The sequence below is a fragment of the Bacillus rossius genome, chromosome 13 (assembly GCF_032445375.1).
Source record: "Bacillus rossius redtenbacheri isolate Brsri chromosome 13, Brsri_v3, whole genome shotgun sequence".
NCBI classification, from domain to species: domain Eukaryota; kingdom Metazoa; phylum Arthropoda; class Insecta; order Phasmatodea; family Bacillidae; genus Bacillus; species Bacillus rossius.
The window spans coordinates 39,715,509-39,741,770 of NC_086340.1; the positions used below are offsets into that span (position 1 = coordinate 39,715,509).

The following is a 26,262-nucleotide window of genomic DNA, read 5'->3' on the forward strand; positions in this document are numbered from 1 at the left end:
TTGAACTATAACAAGTTAAATCTAATTACTAGGGAGCGGAAAAATTCGCGGGTTCAATGACCTGCAGGATGAGCTCCATAGTTCTACGTACACTCGGTCAAATGCCACCCACTCATTGGCTGCTGTCTTGTGAGACGTTCCAACGTAGCAGCCTGTGATTCGATAAAGCTTTGGTTGGGTGTTTCTCATTGGCCCAGAGTCACCCAGGTGAGTTGTGAACCAATAGCAGAGGCAGCACTGAGGTATAACGATTTGTATTTTAGCCTATCGCCAAATGAATTCGCGAATTTTTCCTGTCTCTACTAATTACTGGTATTGAACCGAGTTTCGATAAAAGTACAGTTTAATACTTTAACGTTAAGATAAAATCTAAAAGTATAACTGCTCACAAAAGTATTTTTTGTTTACCGCTGGCGTCTAGATTTTATGCCTGGCTCCTAAACTATCAGAGATTTTGTAGGGCCCTGACTTAGATGAAGTTTTTTTTTATATTTCTGATGTGTAATAACTTAGCTCTCGGTATACGGCATTTGGTAGGAGGATTTCGAGAATGGAACGGAAGTCGCATGGGACGCAAATGTGTAATCGCGATGCTGTCATCTGCGACGGATTGCGCGACCATAAAGTTCACAAAGACAAAGGGAACGTTTATAGTACTAACGTGTTTGAAGAATTTTAACAAGATGGGCAATATTTTAATATAACTAATTGTCAAAATTAGGTACGAACCCAGGGGTTTTGATTTCTCAAATTGTTTTCGTTTTTATCGGAACCGTTACATTAAAATTATAGTTTAAAATTTCACTATGTAAATCGAAATAATCAATACTCGACGTAGCTGCTCCGGCAGAGATTTCTAGAGGCGGATGCGGAAACTACTTGTGATTCACGTTCATAAATGTGGTAGAAAACACAATTCGCTATTATTTATCACGCTCGCAATTTTTGACGTGACAACGTCTAATAAATCGATGAACGCCGGCTGCACACACGAAAAAGAATCCCGTAACGCACATTATCCCGTTACGCTGTGTCCCGTTGCACTCATTGTACGCTTGCGCCGCATCTATCTCTATTCCACTAGATTGGAACAACCATCGATTTCACATTTTCGAGGCACATTAAACTTGAAACGCTCCCATTCGTTTCCTACTTTTCCTATCATCGTCCTATCCGTATCAGAATAACACAGATTGGAAGAAGTTAAATAGAAAACATGTATAAAAGTTATAGTTAAAATAATCTGTTCGTTAAAGTAATAAACATATTTGAATTAATGAGTGCAAATAAAAGTAAATTTATCAATTAAATTGTAGATTTCATTTCACTCCTTCTTTGTATCCATACAAAATAGTGATAATTCAATAAAAATGATTCAATTTTATTCATAAAAGTATGCAATCATTTCATCAATGTTTTGTTATGACGTTGTCACGTTAAACTATCGTCCGTAAACCGACTTTAAAGACAACCAATTTTTTTGAAGAATTTTAACGTTAATTCCGTGTCCGAGTTTTGTATTGCTACGGACACAGACAGGACCGCGATGTGCGCCAAGTTAGGAGCTGGCTGGCGGACTAGCACGGCCTCTGGCGTCACGCGCTGTGTCACGTGCGGTCCACAGACGTAAGGCATGCCACGCGTGCCCGGCCAGGTTTTCAAGGGTCGTTGCTACCCCCCTTCCCCCACGCATCGTCCTTCCTCGGCGCTGTCACCTGTCGGTGAGCGGCATTGAGAATTCCGCGGGCCTCCGCGCGGAGTAGCGTGAATGAGTATCGCCTTTCTGGACAGTTCGGGCGTCGGGTCGGCCCGGGATGACGCGACTGTTCACAGCTGCTCTCGTCGGTTCTGGAAATACGACCCACTAGTGTAAAAGGGTGACGCCGGTCTTCGCGGCAGTCCCGAGCCAGTTCCGAGAGCGAAGGGAAGTGCGACATCGGCATAGGTGACAGACCATCTTGATAGCAGCGCGACGCAGAGTGACGGGATCGAGGGAGTGCGACTGAGTGGCGCGAGTCTGTGTGTGTGCTGACAGGCGCAAGGTAGGGGGCGAACCACTGTCCAGCCTAGCTCCAATGAGGAGTGCGAACTGTGGAACTTGACAGGCTTTGAGTGACTTGCGAATGAACATTTCTAAGTGCCTGTGATTGGTGATCGGACATTTTTTCAAGTACAATTCTTTATTAGTAATGTAAATATTGGCAGAAGCGGATCCAGGGGAGGGGCACGGGGGCACGTGCCCCCCCCCCCCCCAGAAGGTTAAAAGATGCACTGGATAAATTAGTGCATGAAATAATTTTTTTTTGTAATTTAATGAAAATACGTTCATGTAGTTTACATTTTACGGCACTTATTCATTAGAGCCGCACATCGAAGTTACTTCTAATAATATATAATCTCGATTCAAGGTAGTACAAGTAGTTCCAGCTAACGCCACCAGGGATTGCTAGGAACTGTTGGGAACGGCCAAGAATGTTGCAAATCCAGGCAGAAGGGATAGTATCTATAACCTAGGGCAGGTTATGTGGCTTAGTGAGTTACCATCTCGCCCAACAGCATTATAGTATTTTTATTTATGCGTTATTTTATATTTAGTGTTTTTAATTCAGTGCTGTCAAGATGAATAGTAAGAAAAAGAGTAGACAACTGGGCTTGGATTGTTTTTTCTGCAAAAAATCGAAGGTAAGTAAATCCCAAAATTATATAGGGCTGTGTATGTACTTATTTTCATTTTGAGACTTTGCAATAACAATAATTACTATCTAAGTTCATACCCGCGAAACGTAATCACTATGATGAACGGAAAATTAATTCCAAAATACACAAGCCCCTCGAAGTAACGCGGTTTGATTAGCGCTGTTTTAAAGTAACGACGCCAATTAATTAGGGCATGATTTTAAGTAGCGGAACTATAGATTCAAAGTAGCGCTGTTTTCTTTTATGATAATGTTTGTTTCTGTGCGCCCAAAATAGCAAAATCATTTGTGTAATTAATAAAATTCAACCATTAAATGTGACGAATCAACTAACAATATTTTGATCTTTCCTTTATAGCTATTCGGTTCCTTTATTTTCATTCCATGTTCAGCCAATGTTTACAGTACGCCACACCATCTACCACATCAGTAACAGCTCTCGTGAAAAAAAAAAAAGAAGAAGAAGAAGCTTTCAGCGCTATTTTACCTCACGCTACCAGATCGCGCTGGTGTGTCATTTCATTTCAGATACACATTTAGAAAGCAGATGCGGGAATTACATTAACAGGTGTATTAATTAATTAAAGTAAACAAAAGTACATTAATAACGCAATTATTTTTTACTTTTTATTGCTTCTTTATTAAAAAATGTTACTCTTTTGAATTCGGTTATTTTTTTGTTAAAATATTATTTATTTTGCGCCTACTTAGGAATGTTAGCCCAAAACCCAAGTGGCCCAAGCCGTTATTATGTGAACAATGGGGTACGCGAATGTTTTTAAATTTAATTTCAAGCAATTCAAAATTTAATTTAATGTACTTAACATGTCTTTCGATATAAATTAGTTTTGTAAATTGATTTAAACGGGGAAAAGTGTTTTGATTTAAATGGTAGTCTGTTATCATTTACCTAATAGAAAAACGAATAATTTAATTAACATGCACTCTTATGGGAAAACATATTTGATTAGAGCTGTTTTAATGAGCGCTCTGTTTTCTTGAAATGGATTAGAATTAGAGCGTTACTTCGAGAGGCGGTTGTATACAAAAATCAAGCCATTTCATTGAAACATTTTGTAAACTGTGGTTAGCCTTAAAATACTTTGTACCACATTTTGATTCTTGGTTCAAAACTAAACTTGAATTTCATTGTTGTGTTTTATTTGTAGGGCATAGTAGAAGAATCAGAGAAGCACGAAGTACTGGCAGAACCGATTTCCTCCAAACCCTCGAATAAACAGGATGAGATTAAGCCTACAACTTCCTCTTCTTTGTCTACTAGTTCTCAATCTACTTTAAGTAAAACCGACCTGATTAGTAGTGAGGTGCCGGTGCCAGAAATTTCGTGGCTAGATCGTGACTTTGGATATCTTTTGGACAGTGAAAGTGTTTCAATTTCACTATCAAATGAAGACATATACCAATGGATGAAGAACTCGTGGGTACCTCCAACTGACTACAACTTTCCTTTGATTCTTGAGGGAAAAAAGAATAGGTCGTTTCAGTATAACTGATTGAAACTCTATCCATGGCTCGCGTATAGCAAAAAGCTTAACGGAGGATTGTGTAAAAGTTGCGTACTCTTTGGACGATCTGAGGGTGGTACGAATGATGTTCATTTAGGTAAACTGGTTGTAGAGCCTTTAAGTACTTTCAAAAAGGCAACAGAAACTTTAAAACATCATTCGAACACCAAATACCATAAAGCAAATGTAGTAGCAAGCCAAAATTTTGTAATGGCGATGGAGGGAAAATCTCATGATGTGATTGGTCAAATCAGAAGTGCAGAAAAGGCTCTTGTCAAAGAAAACAAAAAGAAATTGATATCTATCATAAAAACGGTAATTTTTTGTGGTGTCCAAAATATTCCACTTAAGGACACAAGTAGGTATATATAGTTCATCCTGGCGCACCGGTGGGTGGTGGGGGATCCGGGGATCCGCGGCAGCTACCTTAAGGCTTCGCTTCATCAGCCATGTTGGATTATGTCACTTCCGCCGGCCATGCACTCACGAAAAAGTGTCCCGTTACGTTCATCAGCCATGTACGAACGAAAAAATGTCCCGTTACGTTCATCAGCCATGTACGCACGAAAAAATGTCCCGTTACGACGGACAGACCAGCTCGCCAGGACGTCTCGCTATGAAAAGTATTAGGCGGTAATAAACAGCCAGGAGGTAACGAATATAAGCCTACTTCTACACGTGTTATGAACGCCGGATACATACGGCCAGGCAACCGTGTGTTTTGGCGCGCTCTACTTCCACGACGCGCAACGGCACCGGCAAGTTTTTATTACTACCTCCTCTCAAGTTCTGATCTCCTAATACTTCACAGCAGAGAAGCGCTGTTGGTCGGAGCCCGTAGGTACTTCCTTCGCACGCCTAACCTAACCTAACCTAACCTAAACTAACCTCACCTAACCTAATCCATATGCTAATCTATGCTAACCTAACCTAACCTAACCTAAACTAAACTAAACTAAACTAACCTCACCTAACCTAATCCATATGCTAATCTATGCTAACCTAACCTAACCTAAACTAACCTAACCTAACCTAAACTAACCTAACCTAACCTAACCTAATCCATATGCTAATCTATGCTAACCTAACCTAACCTAACCTAACCTAAACTAACCTAACCTAACCTAAACTAACCTAACCTAATCCATATGCTAATCTATGCTAACCTAACCTAACCTAACCTAAACTAAAATAAAATAAACTAAACTAAACTAAACTAAACTAAACTAAACTAAACTTAACCTAACCTAACCTAACCTAACCTAACCTAATCCATATGCTAATCTATGCTAACCTAACCTAACCTAAACTAAACTAAACTAACCTAACCTAATCCATATGCTAATCTATGCAAACCTAACCTAACCTAACCTAAACTAAACTAACCTAACCTAACCTAACCTAATCCATATGCTAATCTATGCAAACCTAACCTAACCTAAACTAAACTAAACTAAACTAACCTAATCCATATGCTAATCTATGCTAACCTAACCTAATCCATGCCAATCTATGCTAATCCATGTCAATCTATGCCAATCCGTATGCCAATCTATGCTAATTCGTATACCAATCTATGCTAACCTGTATGCCAATCTATGCTAATCCGTATGTCAATCTATGCTAATCCATATGTTAATCCATGCTAATCCATTTGCCATTTTGTATTTCTAGTAATTTCCACCAACTTCGAATCATGTCGTCACCATTGCAATTTTCGTTACGGTCGCCATCTTGAAAATCCGCAATTTTTATATTAGAAAATCGGGAAAAATTTTAAAAATCATTAAAAAAATTAAATAATCGAATTAAATAAAAATCTTAAAAACCACTGTTGCAGTTATTGTTACGGTCGACATCTTGGATTATATAAATGTTGCATATTTCGTTACACCCGCCATCTTGGTTGAGTACCATATCATTCTTACACTTTTCGTTAAGACCGCCATATTGGGTCCTATTAATGTTACAATTATCGTTATGGTCGCCATCTTTAAATTTAGACACCATCTTGAAAATCTTTATTTATTATACGATTTTAATGAAAAAAAAAGTTCAAAATTCATCAAAAAATTAACTTAATAGAATTCTGTTTATATCGATTCCCGTCCTTGATTCGAAACCGGCGAGGGCAAAAAATATAAAATCAACAGATCCTTCCTCCACAGAAGCCACCTTCAGACTGACCTACCTCCACCAATAACAAGGTATGTACCATCAGCTGGTATGACGTCACCACACCTTTGACCTTGACCTTGACCTTTGACCTTGACCTTGAAATTTAACCTTAACCTTGAAATTTGACCTCGACATTGATCTTTGACTTTGACCTTGATGTCCATCACGGATCCGTCATTTTATGTTCAGTACATGCTAGCGGTCATTGCCACCATCATGTTTTCGTCTGCTGGAGGTCACCATATTGTGTGTACTTGTCTTACCATCATGCAAATTCTATTCTAACATGCTACAGTGCAGTAATAATTTATTATTGCTGAGGTGCCCACCATCTTGAAATTTGACCGCCATGTTGAAATCATGTAATTATTTAGTTAGAAATGCGGGAAAAATTCCAATAGTCTCCGAAAAAATCAATTATTAATTTACAAATTAAATCGATGGATCCATGTCCACGGTTAGATTCTTGACCAGTGACAGTTGCAACTAATTATTAAATAAATTTTAAATTCTTTTTTCCGTTACCTTTCGCGGAGTTTATTAATCATAAGTCAATATACCTAACCAAAGAATTAATACAGTGACGATAAGCCTATCATGAAAGTCTAATTTTTGAATAATCTGAATAACCTATAAGCCGTTCATGTACAAAACCGCACATAAAGAACAATTGTCTTCAGTCCATGAGACCGAGTCATGTCATTATCAGACGTATAGGCTAGTCATTTCAGGACCACATGACCTTCGTCGTTAGCTAATTATATTCAATTAATCCATCGTGACATTTTTATACATTCTAAAGGAGCAAGTAACCTTGAAAAATATTTTAGTAACACCAAGAGGTGATAAACTAGTAAATATTCAATCACTACATTTTGTACTACGCGCAATCAACAAAAAGGAAGCACCATCAACGAAAAGACAGCACCACCAACGTAAAGGCAGCACCGACTACGAAAAGGCAGCACATTTGGAAGCACCGACTACGAAAAGGCAGCACATTTGGCAGCACCGACAACGAAAAGGCAGCACATTTGGAAGCACCGACAACGAAAAGGCAGCACATTTGGAAGCACCATCATCGAAAAGGCAGCACATTTGGAAGCTCCATCAACAAAAAAAGGCAAAAAGGAAGCACAAGTTACGAGATCTAAGTCTTAGTTAGAAATCAGAATACAAGAAATAAAAACATTAAATTCTTATAATATAAATTATTTATTTTATTGCTTTACATTATACAAATGCAAGTAAAACAAGCCATTATTGTATGTAGCCAGCATTCCTCAGTTCCTTGAGTATGAAGGATATTTCTTTGATGCACGAATAGTTTCCTGCACAAAGCGAACCATGTAAAAGTCTTAGCCGGTCAACCAATATGTTTGGATCTTTCCATGATGTGTAATCAATCTCTTCTACCACCATCTTCCTTGCACCTTTATAAATATTACGATCTCTGGTGTCTTCCGTTTTACCACCAACCTCAGGGTAACTTTCATGTTTGAGACGGTGATCATCACAAGCTTGATCAGATTTATTTAATATATCACGTCGTTTCCACCGTTTCGGTCTCAGGACACCGCCACATTCTTCGATCTTGGCAGTTTTAGGTGTTTCATCATAGTCTATGTCTTTGTCAACAGCCTCAGAGTCACTGTAACAATCACCGTAGAAGGAATCGTCTTCACCCAATTTACCGTAATAATTCGATGTTGATGATGTTGAAGTGTCTTCTTCGTCTTCATGCTTCCTTTTTAGGAGTCCATCATTTTTACAAAGTAGGAAAGATCTACTTGAATTCGGCTGGAATATATTCTCACTTTTCACGTTAAGGATTCTTTCATTGTCTTCATTCTTCCGTAAATCATCAACCTCCTTCAATTTAAGTTCTTTGTCGAGATCGGAAGAGCCAAGAAAATTATTGTCGTAATGCAGATCACTCTTCCTTAGGATGGTAGATTCATCGTTGTCCTCTAGCTTGTACGCAGGCTTGGCGCTACAAGTTCTGCCATGTCTTTTTAGGCTCTCTCCCCGCGTAAACGACTTGCTACATCGAACACAACTTATCATATTACGCAGTGGATTTTTAACGCAGTCATTCTTCTCATGTTGTCTTTTATTCTTTCTCAAGATAAACTCTTTACCGCAAAACTTACACCTATGTTCTTTCGATACAGCGTCAGATCCCAAATCAGAATTCATATTAGTTACTGAGACTAATGCCAGATACCAATTGAGTGTTTTAAATTAGATCCAATACTTAAATAGAAATTTTTTCATATTTCATCAGCGAGAATTAATATATCTCATGCAAAAGTACTTTATGCATGTAGTTCTGCTTTTCAACAACAGATGTCGCCACATGTTGCTTGCAGGTAAATAATATTTAGTTCTTTTATGCAGGGTGCGGGATGCTCACTAACGATCGCAAAAGAAGGATGGCTTCGCTAGACTCCAAGGAAAAGGAAGTTCGTCTTGCATGTTGGTGCTCCACAGATGTCTCATGGCATAATATTAATTTGACTGAGTAATGATATGTGTTAATTCCACCTTATAAAAATATTGCAAGTTTTGATTTAGTAGCAGAAATTATCGAATTAAATGTAACTCCAAATAAAATGACATGTCTCATTAGACAAAAAAAATCCATGCAGAGAGCGGTTTCTCAGAATAGTCAGAAACACTTGAAGAAACCACAGGAATGATTGCAAGAACACGGGAAAACCCATCAAAATATTGACAAGAATAATCAGGAGCACACGGAGAAAACCATCAAAATATTGACAAGAATATTCAGGAGCACACGGAGAAAACCACCATAATATTAACAATAATAATCGGAAGCACACGGAGAAAACCACAATAATATCGACAAAAATAATCGGAAGCACACAGAGAAAACCACCACAAGTTTTCTTTGATATCATAAAAATACAGAAAAAAATATTTAAAAATAAAAATAAATTTTTTTATTAATTTATTTTTATTTTTAAATATTTTTTTTCTGTATTTTTATGATATCAAAGAAAACTTGTGGTGGTTTTCTCTGTGTGCTTCCGATTATTCTTGTCGATATTATTGTGGTTTTCTCCGTGTGCTTCCGATTATTATTGTTAATATTATGGTGGTTTTCTCCGTGTGCTCCTGAATATTCTTGTCAATATTTTGATGGTTTTCTCCGTGTGCTCCTGATTATTCTTGTCAATATTTTGATGGGTTTTCCCGTGTTCTTGCAATCATTCCTGTGGTTTCTTCAAGTGTTTCTGACTATTCTGAGAAACCGCTCTCTGCATGGATTTTTTTTGTCTAATGAGACATGTCATTTTATTTGGAGTTACATTTAATTCGATAATTTCTGCTACTAAATCAAAACTTGCAATATTTTTATAAGGTGGAATTAACACATATCATTACTCAGTCAAATTTATATTATGCCATGAGACATCTGTGGAGCACCAACATGCAAGACGAACTTCCTTTTCCTTGGAGTCTAGCGAAGCCATCCTTCTTTTGCGATCGTTAGTGAGCATCCCGCACCCTGCATAAAAGAACTAAATATTATTTACCTGCAAGCAACATGTGGCGACATCTGTTGTTGAAAAGCAGAACTACATGCATAAAGTACTTTTGCATGAGATATATTAATTCTCGCTGATGAAATATGAAAAAATTTCTATTTAAGTATTGGATCTAATTTAAAACACTCAATTGGTATCTGGCATTAGTCTCAGTAACTAATATGAATTCTGATTTGGGATCTGACGCTGTATCGAAAGAACATAGGTGTAAGTTTTGCGGTAAAGAGTTTATCTTGAGAAAGAATAAAAGACAACATGAGAAGAATGACTGCGTTAAAAATCCACTGCGTAATATGATAAGTTGTGTTCGATGTAGCAAGTCGTTTACGCGGGGAGAGAGCCTAAAAAGACATGGCAGAACTTGTAGCGCCAAGCCTGCGTACAAGCTAGAGGACAACGATGAATCTACCATCCTAAGGAAGAGATATCTGCATTACGACAATAATTTTCTTGGCTCTTCCGATCTCGACAAAGAACTTAAATTGAAGGAGGTTGATGATTTACGGAAGAATGAAGACAATGAAAGAATCCTTAACGTGAAAAGTGAGAATATATTCCAGCCGAATTCAAGTAGATCTTTCCTACTTTGTAAAAATGATGGACTCCTAAAAAGGAAGCATGAAGACGAAGAAGACACTTCAACATCATCAACATCGAATTATTACGGTAAATTGGGTGAAGACGATTCCTTCTACGGTGATTGTTACAGTGACTCTGAGGCTGTTGACAAAGACATAGACTATGATGAAACACCTAAAACTGCCAAGATCGAAGAATGTGGCGGTGTCCTGAGACCGAAACGGTGGAAACGACGTGATATATTAAATAAATCTGATCAAGCTTGTGATGATCACCGTCTCAAACATGAAAGTTACCCTGAGGTTGGTGGTAAAACGGAAGACACCAGAGATCGTAATATTTATAAAGGTGCAAGGAAGATGGTGGTAGAAGAGATTGATTACACATCATGGAAAGATCCAAACATATTGGTTGACCGGCTAAGACTTTTACATGGTTCGCTTTGTGCAGGAAACTATTCGTGCATCAAAGAAATATCCTTCATACTCAAGGAACTGAGGAATGCTGGCTACATACAATAATGGCTTGTTTTACTTGCATTTGTATAATGTAAAGCAATAAAATAAATAATTTAAATTATAAGAATTTAATGTTTTTATTTCTTGTATTCTGATTTCTAACTAAGACTTAGATCTCGTAACTTGTGCTTCCTTTTTGCCTTTTTTTGTTGATGGAGCTTCCAAATGTGCTGCCTTTTCGATGATGGTGCTTCCAAATGTGCTGCCTTTTCGTTGTCGGTGCTTCCAAATGTGCTGCCTTTTCGTTGTCGGTGCTGCCAAATGTGCTGCCTTTTCGTAGTCGGTGCTTCCAAATGTGCTGCCTTTTCGTTGTCGGTGCTGCCAAATTTGCTGCCTTTTCGTTGTCGGTGCTGTCAAATGTGCTGCCTTTTCGTATTCGGTGCTTCCAAATGTTCTGCCTTTTCGTAGTCGGTGCTTCCAAATGTGCTGCCTTTTCGTTGTCGGTGCTGCCGAATGTGCTGCCTTTTCGTTGTCGGTGCTGCCGAATGTGCTGCCTTTTCGTTGTCGGTGCTGCCGAATGTGCTGCCTTTTCGTTGTCGGTGCTGCCGAATGTGCTGCCTTTTCTTAGTCGGTGCTTCCAAATGTGCTGCCTTTTCGTAGTCTGTGCTTCCAAATGTGCTGCCTTTTCGTAGTCGGTGCTTCCAAATGTGCTGCTTTTTCGTAGTCTGTGCTTCCAAATGTGCTGCCTTTTCGTAGTCGGTGCTTCCAAATGTGCTGCCTTTTCGTCGTCGGTGCTGCCAAATGTGCTGCCTTTTCGTTGTCGGTGCTTCCAAATGTGCTGCCTTTTCGTAGTCGGTGCTTCCAAATTTGCTGCCTTTTTTGTTGATGGTACTTCTATTTTTTTAATGTTTTTTTGACTCTAGTATTTTAGTAAATTGTTCTTGATTTGACTAGCGTATTATTCAAACCGGTTAATGTATAAAAACGAGTCCTAGACAGCAGGACGCCCAATTTGTTACTGCCGTCGACGGTGTACGGATCACCTAGTTTGTTTCTTCTGGTGCATAAGTCGCGTAACTGCCTGTTCTTGAGACTTCGATGGCATCTTTACCGACTTTAACGTCGTACTCGATGGAGGATGTACCATCGACAGATGTAAAGGATGATCGTCTGCTTGGGACTGTATTCACCAACACGAATAAGAAAGATACACGCAAGCATAAAGCTAATGTTGGTGACATTGTGAGAATCTCCAAGCAGAAATGTGTCTTTGAGAAAGGTTTCACAGCGAATTGGAGTTCTGAACTTTTCCGTGTGATGTTACAGTGACTCTGAGGCTGTTGACAAAGACATAGACTATGATGAAACACCTAAAGCTGCCAAGATCGAAGAATGTGGCGGTGTCCTGAGACCGAAACGGTGGAAACGACGTGATATATTAAATAAATCTGATCAAGCTTGTGATGATCACCGTCTCAAACATGAAAGTTACCCTGAGGTTGGTGGTAAAACGGAAGACACCAGAGATCGTAATATTTATAAAGGTGCAAGGAAGATGGTGGTAGAAGAGATTGATTACACATCATGGAAAGATCCAAACATATTGGTTGACCGGCTAAGACTTTTACATGGTTCGCTTTGTGCAGGAAACTATTCGTGCATCAAAGAAATATCCTTCATACTCAAGGAACTGAGGAATGCTGGCTACATACAATAATGGCTTGTTTTACTTGCATTTGTATAATGTAAAGCAATAAAATAAATAATTTATATTATAAGAATTTAATGTTTTTATTTCTTGTATTCTGATTTCTAACTAAGACTTAGATCTCGTAACTTGTGCTTCCTTTTTGCCTTTTTTTGTTGATGGAGCTTCCAAATGTGCTGCCTTTTCGATGATGGTGCTTCCAAATGTGCTGCCTTTTCGTTGTCGGTGCTTCCAAATGTGCTGCCTTTTCGTTGTCGGTGCTGCCAAATGTGCTGCCTTTTCGTAGTCGGTGCTTCCAAATGTGCTGCCTTTTCGTAGTCGGTGCTGCCTTTTCGTTGGTGGTGCTGTCTTTTCGTTGATGGTGCTTCCTTTTTGTTGATTGCGCGTAGTACAAAATGTAGTGATTGAATATTTACTAGTTTATCGCCTCTTGGTGTTACTAAAATATTTTTCAAGGTTACTTGCTCCTTTAGAATGTATAAAAATGTCACGATGGATTAGTTGAATATAATTAGCTAACGACGAAGGTCATGTGGTCCTGAAATGACTAGCCTATACGTCTGATAATGACATGACTCGGTCTCATGGACTGAAGACAATTGTTCTTTATGTGCGGTTTTGTACATGAACGGCTTATAGGTTATTCAGATTATTCAAAAATTAGACTTTCATGATAGGCTTATCGTCACTGTATTAATTCTTTGGTTAGGTATATTGACTTATGATTAATAAACTCCGCGAAAGGTAACGGAAAAAAGAATTTAAAATTTATTTAATAATTAGTTACAACTGTCACTGGTCAAGAATCTAACCGTGGACATGGATCCATCGATTCAATTTGTAAATTAATAATTGATTTTTTCGGAGACTATTGGAATTTTTCCCGCATTTCTAACTAAATAATTACATGATTTCAACATGGCGGTCAAATTTCAAGATGGTGGGCACCTCAGCAATAATAAATTATTACTGCACTGTAGCATGTTAGAATAGAATTTGCATGATGGTAAGACAAGTACACACAATATGGTGACCTCCAGCAGACGAAAACATGATGGTGGCAATGACCGCTAGCATGTACTGAACATAAAATGACGGATCCGTGATGGACATCAAGGTCAAAGTCAAAGATCAATGTCGAGGTCAAATTTCAAGGTTAAGGTTAAATTTCAAGGTCAAGGTCAAAGGTCAAGGTCAAGGTCAAAGGTGTGGTGACGTCATACCAGCTGATGGTAAATACCTTGTTATTGGTGGAGGTAGGTCAGTCTGAAGGTGGCTTCTGTGGAGGAAGGATCTGTTGATTTTATATTTTTTGCCCTCGCCGGTTTCGAATCAAGGACGGGAATCGATATAAACAGAATTCTATTAAGTTAATTTTTTGATGAATTTTGAACTTTTTTTTTCATTAAAATCGTATAATAAATAAAGATTTTCAAGATGGTGTCTAAATTTAAAGATGGCGACCATAACGATAATTGTAACATTAATAGGACCCAATATGGCGGTCTTAACGAAAAGTGTAAGAATGATATGGTACTCAACCAAGATGGCGGGTGTAACGAAATATGCAACATTTATATAATCCAAGATGTCGACCGTAACAATAACTGCAACAGTGGTTTTTAAGATTTTTATTTAATTCGATTATTTAATTTTTTAATGATTTTTAAAATTTTTCCCGATTTTCTAATATAAAAATTGCGGATTTTCAAGATGGCGACCGTAACGAAAATTGCAATGGTGACGACATGATTCGAAGTTGGTGGAAATTACTAGAAATACAAAATGGCAAATGGATTAGCATGGATTAACATATGGATTAGCATAGATTGACATACGGATTAGCATAGATTGGCATACAGGTTAGCATAGATTGGTATACGAATTAGCATAGATTGGCATACGGATTGGCATAGATTGACATGGATTAGCATAGATTGGCATGGATTAGGTTAGGTTAGCATAGATTAGCATATGGATTAGGTTAGTTTAGTTTAGTTTAGTTTAGGTTAGGTTAGGTTTGCATAGATTAGCATATGGATTAGGTTAGGTTAGGTTAGGTTAGTTTAGTTTAGGTTAGGTTAGGTTAGGTTTGCATAGATTAGCATATGGATTAGGTTAGGTTAGTTTAGTTTAGTTTAGTTTAGGTTAGGTTAGCATAGATTAGCATATGGATTAGGTTAGGTTAGGTTAGGTTAGGTTAGGTTAAGTTTAGTTTAGTTTAGTTTAGTTTAGTTTAGTTTAGTTTATTTTAGTTTAGTTTAGTTTAGGTTAGGTTAGGTTAGGTTAGCATAGATTAGCATATGGATTAGGTTAGGTTAGGTTAGTTTAGGTTAGGTTAGGTTAGTTTAGGTTAGGTTAGGTTAGGTTAGGTTAGGTTAGCATAGATTAGCATATGGATTAGGTTAGGTTAGGTTAGGTTAGGTTAGGTTAGTTTAGGTTAGGTTAGGTTAGGTTAGGTTAGCATAGATTAGCATATGGATTAGGTTAGGTGAGGTTAGGTTAGGTTAGGCGTGCGAAGGAAGTACCTACGGGCTCCGACCAACAGCGCTTCTCTGCTGTGAAGTATTAGGAGATCAGAACTTGAGAGGAGGTAGTAATAAAAACTTGCCGGTGCCGTTGCGCGTCGTGGAAGTAGAGCGCGCCAAAACACACGGTTGCCTGGCCGTATGTATCCGGCGTTCATAACACGTGTAGAAGTAGGCTTATATTCGTTACCTCCTGGCTGTTTATTACCGCCTAATACTTTTCATAGCGAGACGTCCTGGCGAGCTGGTCTGTCCGTCGTAACGGGACATTTTTTCGTGCGTACATGGCTGATGAACGTAACGGGACATTTTTTCGTTCGTACATGGCTGATGAACGTAACGGGACACTTTTTCGTGAGTGCATGGCCGGGGGAAGTGACATAATCCAACATGGCTGATGAAGCGAAGCCTTAAGGTAGCTGCCGCGGATCCCCGGATCCCCCACCACCCACCGGTGCGCCAGGATGAACTATATATACCTACTGACACAGGGATGATGGAGACTTAAAAACAGAGCAGTCGTCCTATGGAGAAGGGAATTTTAGGGCTTTATTGAAGTTTCGAGTAAATGCTGGAGACAAGGACCTATTGTCACATATAGAGTCATGTAGCAAAAACAGCGTGTATATAAGCAAGACCACTCAAAACGATATAATTTAGAGTTGTGGTGAGGTAATAACAGACAAAATTGCAGCTAACATTAAGAATGCAGTATATTTTAGCTTGATTGTTGATGAAACAACAGATAATTCTATTAAGGAACACGTGTCTGTCTGTATTCGATATTAAGACCTTGCTACTTATTCCATTAAAGAAGACTTTATAAGGTTTGTTGACGTTGTAGACCTCACTGGCGAAAACATTTGCCGTACAGTATTAGGAGAACTGGCCAAATTGAACCTGGACATTCATAACTGTCGTGGACAAGCATTTGACGGCGGGTCAAATATGAGTGGAAAGTTTAAAGGCGTTCAGGCTAGAATAATGCAACTAGAGCCGCTGGCCCTCAACACTCTCTGTGCTAATCACAGACTTAATTTGGCTGTAAGTAAAGCTTGTACAGTGTCCAGCATAAGGAATGCTGTAGGGGTGATTTCTTCAGCAGCAAACTTTTTTCGTGAATCCGCTGGGAGAATTCATGCATTAGACCAAGAAATGGGAGACAGGCTGAAGAAAGGGAAACATACTTTTAAGGAACTGTGTGAAACAAGATGGATTGAACGGCATGATGCTGTACTTACCTTTCTAGAGGATCTCCCTGTCCTACCGTCAGTACTACAGGCAATAGTTAAAAAATCATATCAAGGGAGCAATGCATTTGCATTGTTACATTGCATGCTATCATCGGAGTTTATCATCCCTGTTGTTGTTCTAGGCGATATTTTAGGGAACACTTTACCCCCGTCTCGAAAGTTACAGGCTGAGTACATGGACGTATTCAGAGCAATGCAACTAGTCAATGACACAATATCAAGCATCCAAGAGCACCGACATCACAGCAACAAAAAGTTTAAAACTATCTTCGAAAAATGTGAAGATCTATTTCATGATCTAGGGACTAATATTAAAAAGCCAAGGGTAGTGAAATTGCAAAGAAACCGATCAAATGTTGAGGCAGAGTCTGATGAAGAGTATTTTCGAATCAGTATTTACGTACCATTCTTAGATTATCTAATCTGCGAACTCTCTTCCAGATTTCCAAAATCACAATTGACTAGAATTTCCGAACTAAACAAACTTATGTCACCAGACTTTGGAGAGGACTTCGAAGATTCTGTTCTGCATGGAGTTCAGCTTTACCTGGATGATTTACCTTGTTTTTCTGCTGTGAAGGGAGAGCTTAATATTTGGAAACAAATGTGGTTATCTAAGCCCGATGATATGCCAAAACATCCTGCTCAAGCATACAAACTGGCAACAGATTTGCCAAATCTAAGAGTACTTTTTCAGATAATCTGCACTCTCCCAGTCACATCCAGTACAGCAGAACGTTCATTCTCAACACTAAGACGACTTAAAACTTACCTAAGAACCACAATGACTGAAGAGAGGTTAAACGGACTGGCACTACTACACATACACCAAGATCTTGTATCTTTGAAAACAGCTGAGGAAGTTCTTGAGGTGTTTGCCAGAAAGCATAAAATAAAACTATCCCTAAGACTAGATTAAATTACTATGTAAGAATTAAACTACTCTTGTATAATTTATTGATGTCCTTATCATTTTATTAAACACATAAGTTTTATAAAACTGTAAATTGTATTTATATGGCTACCCGTTAACATTAAAAGAAAATTCTGTTGGAGTTTCACCGGTCGCCAGTTTTTTTTTTTTTTTTGGGGGGGGGGGGGGATTGGTACTTAAATTGGTTCGCCCCACGTAGGTCGTAACAGTATTTGTAAGTGTATTTTCAACGTGATTTTGCTCGTTGTCGAGGTTAGATGTTACACATCACTGGTCAGTCCAGAGAGACTAACTCACGTTTCAATTTTCAATTTTATTTTTAGTTTGAGTATAACGCCAAGGTGGCATACAGTTGCGGCGGTCCTCGGAGACACTCGGGGCTGGCCCCGACAGGAGGACGCGGTGTTGACGAGTGTCCACGCGACAGTTGGCCCGGGGCCGGGGGGCAAACACCGGGGCGCGGCTGACATGTTTGAGCCGGACACACACGGGCTGTTGACGCACCACGCCTCGCGCTGTCCAAACACTCGTCACCGGGCGCCCGGCATTCCCGCCCGACGACGACCACGGGCGAGAAGCTCTGATCACCGAGACTGAGACCTGGTTTTTGACGTGACAGCGTCTAATAAATCGATGAACGCCGGCTGCACGCACGAAAAAGTGTCCCGTAACGCACATTGTCCCGTTACGCTCATTGTACGCTTGCGCCGCATCTATCTCTCTTCCACTCTATTGGAACAACAATCGATTTGACTTTTTCGAGGCACATTAAACTTGAAACGCTCCCATTCGTTTCCTACTTTTCCTATCATAGTCCTATCCTTAACAGAATAACACAGATTGGAAGAAGTTAAATAGTAAACATGTATAAAAGTTATAGTTAAATTAATCTCTTCGTTAAAGTAATAAACATATTTCAATTAATGAGTGCAAATTAAAGTAAATTTATCAATTAAATTGTATATTTCATTTCACTCCTTCTTTGTACCCATACAGAATAGTGATAATTCAATAAAAATGATTCAATTTTATTCATAAACGTATGCAATCATTTCATCAATGTTTTTTATGACGTTGTCACGTTCAACTATAGTCCGTAAACCGACTTTACAGACAACCTTTTTTTTTTTAAGTAGTTATGGGCCCGTCCGTTAGATAGTAGTTTTCGTAATATATTGCTGACATAACTACATCAATTTATTATGAGAAGTAATGTATAAGCTATTATCAGGCAAACAAACCAGTGAAAATTCACTCTATTTAGGTAGCCACTAATTTTGTGGTGTGTAATACAATGAGTTTTTGCACCTCCTACTCCTTTATTTATTACATGACGGTTTATTAGAAAAAAAAGCATTAAGTATTTTCGCATCGATTAAATTAGTTTTGCGCCGCCAAGGAGATAACTTAATATAACCAAAAAAACCTATTAACTAAAAAAACTTTGTATGAGAACCTCTATGCCGATTATTTATTTGCTGGTAGTTATGGGCCAGCCCAACAGATAGCGATACATGTCGCGTGAAACATGGTTTCTGCTTCCACTGTAAGAGTCGCACTTCTATGTCTCCCTCCTTGTTCTGTGGTCGCGACCATGATGTAAAGAAGGGGAGGTGAAACCGTGCGCAGGTTTTCCCCTTCCACGCGCTCCCTCGCTACGTCACCTTGGTTGTAGCCAGCGCTCTTCTTCCGGGCGCTTCCCATCCATTTCATCTGCGTCTCGTGCGAATTTTTGTTATGGTTGGTGCTTACATAATCCTGAGTGATTTTATGTAGCTGTGCAGTGTTCAGATTTCACAATCATTTCAAAAAGACTCGAGATTCTGGCATAAAATATTTTTATTTTCCAAAAAATGAAGATCTTTGCAATAAGTGGGTGAACGTATGCAAAAGGAAGGACACATTCTGTGTTAGCAGAGGTAAGTTTAAACAAACGTGATTTTAAGTAGAAATGTCACTTGTTTTATAATACGAGTATTTATTTTTGATTTTTTTATATGATTAACTGTAGGTTAATATTAGGTCAAGGATTATATATTTCATGCAAAATACTGAGTTATTATCTATAATAATAAAGTCTTTCGCGGTAAAAAGGTTATTTACTGAATTAATTTATTAAAAATGAAATCTTAACGTATATATACCCACCCATTAATAAAAACTCAAATCAAATGTTTTTAAAATGTTTGTGTGTTCAGGCATCAGCGAGAACTACAGAATTTATTTCATTTTAACTTTTTTTCTTGTTTGTTATAGAACTAACCTAAACACTAGGTTGTGTAGTATTAATAAAAGGGGGGGGGGAAATATTTCATCAGTGCATGTAAACAAATCGAATGAAAGTAGGAATGTGAACCCCCTATACATCAAAAAGAAACATGAGCATTTTTTCTATTGTTCAAAATGTTCTCTTTAATGGAGTGGGGAGGACATGTGATATCATTACGTTTAAATATATTTAAGTATACACGCAAAACCGTGAGATAAGAATTATAAAACTGCCGTTTTAAATACTTAAAATTAAGGTTTGCAGGGACCATAGCTCAGTACATTCTCAGCGCACGTGCGTGTGTGCTCCATAGGTGAATCCAGAAAGGGGGAGGGGGGCACAGGGGCACGTGCCCTCCTACCCATCTAAGGGTAAAATATACATTGATTAATAACGACTTTTGGAGTAATAAACAGGTATCATACTAGGCCCAGACTCACGGCGCCCCCCCCCCCCCCCCCCCCAGTAATTCCTGGATCCGCCCCTACTGTGTCTACAATCCTAACACTAACACATCTCGGCTATAACTAAAAACAGTGTAGCACATAAGTTTGCATGTTTGTAGGTATTAATTTTTCTAGATTCTATAACTATAAAGTGCATGAGATATATAAAAAACAGCTATGTATTGAAAATTGTACGTGTGGACATTTGCAGCGCGGCCTTGGAATAGTAATTATGGAAGGAAGCGGCTTTTCCGTAAAACTATATATAAGTGGGGAAAATGGTATTTCCGATTTTAATGTTTCATGATTACAATGATTTTATTCTATTTCAATATTTTTATATTTTTAATGTTTTTATCACACCATTTCCCTTGAATGTATTGCCTTCAAATCATTTTAGTATTACAGAATCCAGGAGGAATTTTGAAACGCCAATTTTAAGGGGAATTAGATGAACTTAGATATTTATTTTGTATTTTTTTTCCATGGAAAGGCCGTTACTCTCTTCAGTTGTCTTATCAAATTATGCGAGTGCCTGCAAATGCACAATGTACAGGAGGTAAAACAATACTTATTTTGTTATAACATGCAATTTTCAGTAATCAAAATTATAGCAAGCAACATTTTTGAGTTTTCAGAAGTTAACGTTATAAAAATTGAGAAAGAAACGCCTACAACCAAGATACACGCGTTAAAATGACATTCCAATACCTATGAGGGACGGGAGTTCTTCAAGTCATTATGAATCGATTTTGGCTTTAATAAAATGTAGTGTAGAAGGCATACGGGTTTTGTGAAATATTTACTGGCGAGTTATTTTGCAATTGAGTTATTTTTAGTAATCAACCAACAATTATGTGCCATGTTTTAACGCACAATGTGCTTGGGGGATTTGAAAACTATTAGGTTTTACCTCTCCAAGATAATAAACAAAACCAACCTTTTGGTTTTTTTTGCCGTGAAAATTTTTTTGTAATGCCTGCAAGCTGTTTTTTGCTGAATATTGGTTTAATAATATTGGTTTAGTAATATTTTTTTATTTATAATATTAAATTTTTTAAATATACTTTCTATCATTATTTACCCTTTTGTTTATTGTTTGTAACTAAATAAAATTAAATTTAGTAAATAAATCAAAAGCCCTTATGTTTATGTAAATTACAAATAAGTATTTATAGAAACTTTGCTTTGTGTCAGATGCTTTTTTTTTTTGTAATACGTTTGTATTATTATTTGTCGCCTGCATCCTGAATGTTTGTTATATCTATTTAATTAATATTCATAATAAATATTTTCGAAGTATATTCATTCCAATTCCCATTACCATTCCATGTTTACAAGACTCAATCAACATTTTGAAGTGATGAAACAGCAGAAAAATATTGCTTCGTTGATTTTATTATTAACTAGCTGACCCGGCGAACTTCGTACCGCCTTAGCGTAGCAATGATGCACTACTTTATTTTGTATAGCTGACCTATCTTAGGTATGAGTACCTATTCAATTTGAACTGGAATCTATAATATCCTCCATATAAAAATGAATCCATAATTCCCTGGTATCACTATAACTGAAAAGGATCTTACTAATTTAATTAAATAAAAAACAAAATATATACTGTCAAAATAGTGTTTATTCCATAGGATTCAATAATTCCACTAATGTTTTTACAAATTGCTATTGAACAACTTGGCATTTTTTAGTAAACAATGAGCTCAATACCACGCGCGCTCTATAAATCAACTAATAGTCTCTGTACCCCTCACTGCTTCTCTCTACTCTAAGGGCTCTTTCACACGGAGAGCCTTTTTGGCTAGGGCGCTAGCCATTGCGTAGTCGCAAGTAAGCATTGGAATGGATCGTACACGTGCCGTGGCCATGTATCTTCTTTACCGTAGGCGACGTCTTCGACGAAGAAGATCAAGAATAGTATCCAGCTCGAAAATACTAACATGAGGAACTGCATTCAGCCTGAACTGAGGCTGGCTGTAACATTAAGGTAAGTAAATCGCACTGCCTAAACAAAAAAGTAAAAATCATTTTATTTAACAGAAAATTTATGTAAACCATGCCACCAACTCCTACACAAACTAAAATTCAATTTAATTGAACTAAAAAATCTTGAGAGGGAATAATTATAATAAACTAATATGTTCTTTAATATGCAGCATTCTTTAATGCGAATAAATTTAGCAATGTATATTAAGCTTAAATAATGCGCACTGAAACCTCAAAGTTTGTATAGAGGTAATACAAAAGTTATTTCTAAAAATAATAATTAAAAAATAGCAAAATTGTGGGTATTGAAAAAAGAATATACACAATGAAAGAATAATTCGGTAGGCAAACACATACTCATTGAAACAAGACAATTACACTATCGTCCCATATCCTGTGGAAATGGAGTCTGTGTTGGAGATGTGGTTGTGGAAAGTTCAAGTTTTCCATTTAGTCGTTAAGTCCTTTTCTGCAAAAAAAAAAAGAAATTATTTATGTGACAACATAGCATTAATGATACTTGTAATACAGTAATGAACTACGTAATATAAATGTGCTTATTATCACTATAAGGGTAGGAGTCTTGAAACATCTAATGAATTAACACTAGTATTTTCACAATAATTTTGTTGTTTATTTTCATGTTCATTTGTTTTAGCTTATTATATTTACAGAATGAAATAATAAAAATGATGTCAAATAAGTAACTCGATAGTAACTGCAATTGATAAATAGGGAATTCTAATTTTGCATAACCGTATGGCCAATTTTCGTCCTTATTGTGTTAATATAATTTTTTACCAATCAACTGATAAATACTCTTGCACTATTACCATCTTTTCAGGTACCTTGCAAGTGGTTGCACATTCACCGAGCTACATTACATGTTCAGAATCGGAATATCAACTGCATCCATGATTGTGAGAAACGTTTGCGAAGCCATTTGGTCAACAATGAAAGTGGAAGTGCTCCCAGTCCCGACAAAATAACAGTGAGAAAGCATTGCAGCAGGTTTTGAAACAAAAGCTAACTTCCCACATTGTCTTGGCACTGTTGATGGGAAACATATACGTTTGGTATGCCCTTTCAAAAGTGGATCCATGTACTACAATTACAAGGAATATTTTTCTGTGGTCCTTATGGTCATAGTGGATTCTGAGTATCGCTTTGTGTACGTGGATATTGGCAGCTACTGGAAGAATTGCGACTCTTCGGTTTTTCAACGTTCGAGACTTTGGAGTTCAATCGAAAACGGAACTCTTGAATTTTCGACCGAGAAATATCTTCCTGGTACAATGGGACTTCAACTACCTCATGCTTTCATCGCTGATGAAGCTTTCGGGTTGCACAGAAACTTGTTGAGACCCTTTGGAGGACGACATCTTTCAGTTGAAAAGAGAGTATTTAACTACAGTTTAAGTAGGGCAAGACGTTTTGCAGAATGCGGATTTGGTATCTTATCAAACAAATGGCGAATTATTCATCGGCCAATCAATGTGCAGCCAGATTTCGCTGTAGACATTGTCAAATGTTGTGTTGTACTCCATAATTTCGTTCGTGACAGAGATGGTTTTGCATTCGAAGACACTATGACAATTACAGGACTGGAGGATGTAAAACAGCAACAAGGAGTGCGAGCAACTTTGTCCGCCAACGTCAGAAATGCGTTCTGCAATTATTTCATGTCACCTGTTGGTGCTGTACCATGGCAGATAAATGCAATTTAATTCTGTAATGCAACAATGTCAAAAATGTCTTCTGTAATTGTTTTATGTTACTTGTTGTTGCTGTAACATTGCAGATTAATTCAATTTACCTCTGTAATGCAACAATGTCAGAAATAATTTCTGTGGTACTTTGCAGCACCGCGTTTTTATTATTTTTCATTTTATTTGTAGGTACCTGACCAGTGACAAGATATGAACAATGTAAACAGAAACAAACAGTACACTAAATAAAAAGAAACACAAAAATTGATGTAGCTTCATATTTGAGTAGGTACTTATTTTAGTTGGCTGGTGCACTGCCGTGCATTCAGACTCAAAGTTTATTTTATAAATATGTGTACCTATATTAAAATATATTTACATAAATACGAAAAATCCAATTTCAATTAATATGTTTTTCCTTTCAACTTACCGTATTTATTTTTCTCAGGCCCGGACAATGTTTCAAATTCTCCGTTGATTTCTTCACACACTACCCTCCAATTTCTAGCCACTTCGTTCCGGTCCTTGTATAACTCGGTACTTTTGTCCCAAAGGGTGGGTCGGATACGCACTGAATTAATTAAGAACTCGACATCAACATCCATCTTGAAAGCGAGAGACTGAGGAGCGAGAGCTATTGTCGCCCTTCGTGTGAATGCCCCCACTCCTCCCTTTGCATTTCGAGGATGAAGCGCGACCCCCGCCCACAGCGCACGGCTCGCGATGCGCGAATCCGGCTCGAGATGCGCGAGCCTTGCCGGCCCTCGCTCGCGCGCCCTGAAGGCCCGCGCTCCCCGTGTGGAAGCTCCAGTTGCACTCTGTGCACTTCAGTCTCGCGCGCCTCGCTCCCGCTCGCGAGTGCGAGCCGCACGGCTCTCCGTGTGAAAGAGCCCTAATGCTTTTTGATAAACTATATTTTTAGTTTTATGTTCTGGCGCGTAAATAAATAATGTTGATGGTTTTCCGACACGGGAACAGGCGACATATAATTGGCCATGTGAAAAACATGGATTTTCTAGGTTGATGCCACATACACTTATAGACTGCCCTTGCGATTTATTTATTGACATTGCAAATGCAAGCCGCACTGGAAACTGTAAACGCTTAAAGCTGAATGTCATAAGGTTACTTTAAAAATATTTATATTGTACAAAGTGTTGGGTTAGTTTGGAAATAATTCTATATATGGTATATGGTTCAGTATTCTTAAATTTTCTAATTTTCCGTTAAATTTTTTCTTTCATAAGAACCTTCTCGTGACAATAACAAACACAACAAAAAAAGAATTAGTGAAATCGGTTCAGTCATTTACGCGTGATGGCGTGACCAAGGGAAATAGGAATTCATTATTCTTAAATTTTCTAATTTTCCGCACAATTTTCTTAATTTTTTCTTTCATAAGAACCTTCTCCTGACCATAGCAAACACAACAAAAAAAAAATTAGTGAAATCGGTCCAGCCGTTCACGCGTGATGCCGTGACCAAGGAAAACGGGTTTCATTTTTATATATATAGATATAAACCCCGTGTTTGGATGCTAATACATTTATTTAAACTGTATGTTCTAAATGCATACTATACAATGTACATAGAAAAGTATTTCTACGCTTCGTGGTCACTCCTACTATTCAAACGATTGTAAATGAACTGTCTGTGCGTGGTATTCCCGTAAGCGCGCTGCGTGTGGACCGGGCGGTGCGACCAAGGTGACGTAGTGCGCAGTGGAGGACGCGTTTGGGCGGCCGGAAGGTTTCACCTCCTCTTCTTTACATCATGGTCGCGACTGTGACTGTGGCCACTCGCCCGAGCGTCGAGGGCCAGTGCCGCGGCCACCGCTACAACTGCTCTTCGTGATCCCGGGGAATATCGGACCGTCAGAGACACAACGTTCACACACCGACATTCAAGGGGGTGCCTCCCACTTCAGATCATGATTTTATATTTATATTAATCACTGATCAACTTCTAGACTTTTATCATTTGTTTAACTTTCACTAAATGAAATATATATAGGCCTATACAACGTATACTTTTTTGCATAATATGCTGCCAAACTTACATTTTTAACGTTTTTTGGGTTTGTACAAATCAGGAGAATTTAATTTATTGCAGAACTGAAACTTTTTATGTTCAACTGCAATGTCAATGGCCACTTCATGATATTTTTTCCATTTCTATCCGAAAAACCCATTTCATGTTTCTTGGCTGTCAAAATCGTAACAAAATGAAGAATTATGAACTGCCAGGTCAAATTAATTAATATTTTTCTGAAATAAATTCAAACCATTTCTTGAAGTAGCCAGTGGCATTGCAGTTAATCCTAAAAAGTTTCAGTTCTGCAATAAATTAAATTATCCTTATTTGTACAACCCAAAAATGTTAAAAATGTAACTTTGGCAGTTAAT

The 26,262-nt window shown here is 37.9% G+C and overlaps 1 protein-coding gene across 1 annotated transcript in view; it reads right to left on the reverse strand.

The window, feature by feature from the left end:
- LOC134538458 (protein APCDD1-like) overlaps positions 1-26,262 on the reverse strand; it is a 178,365-nt gene that overhangs the window by 33,607 nt on the left and 118,496 nt on the right. The gene's annotated exons all lie outside the window — the stretch shown is intronic.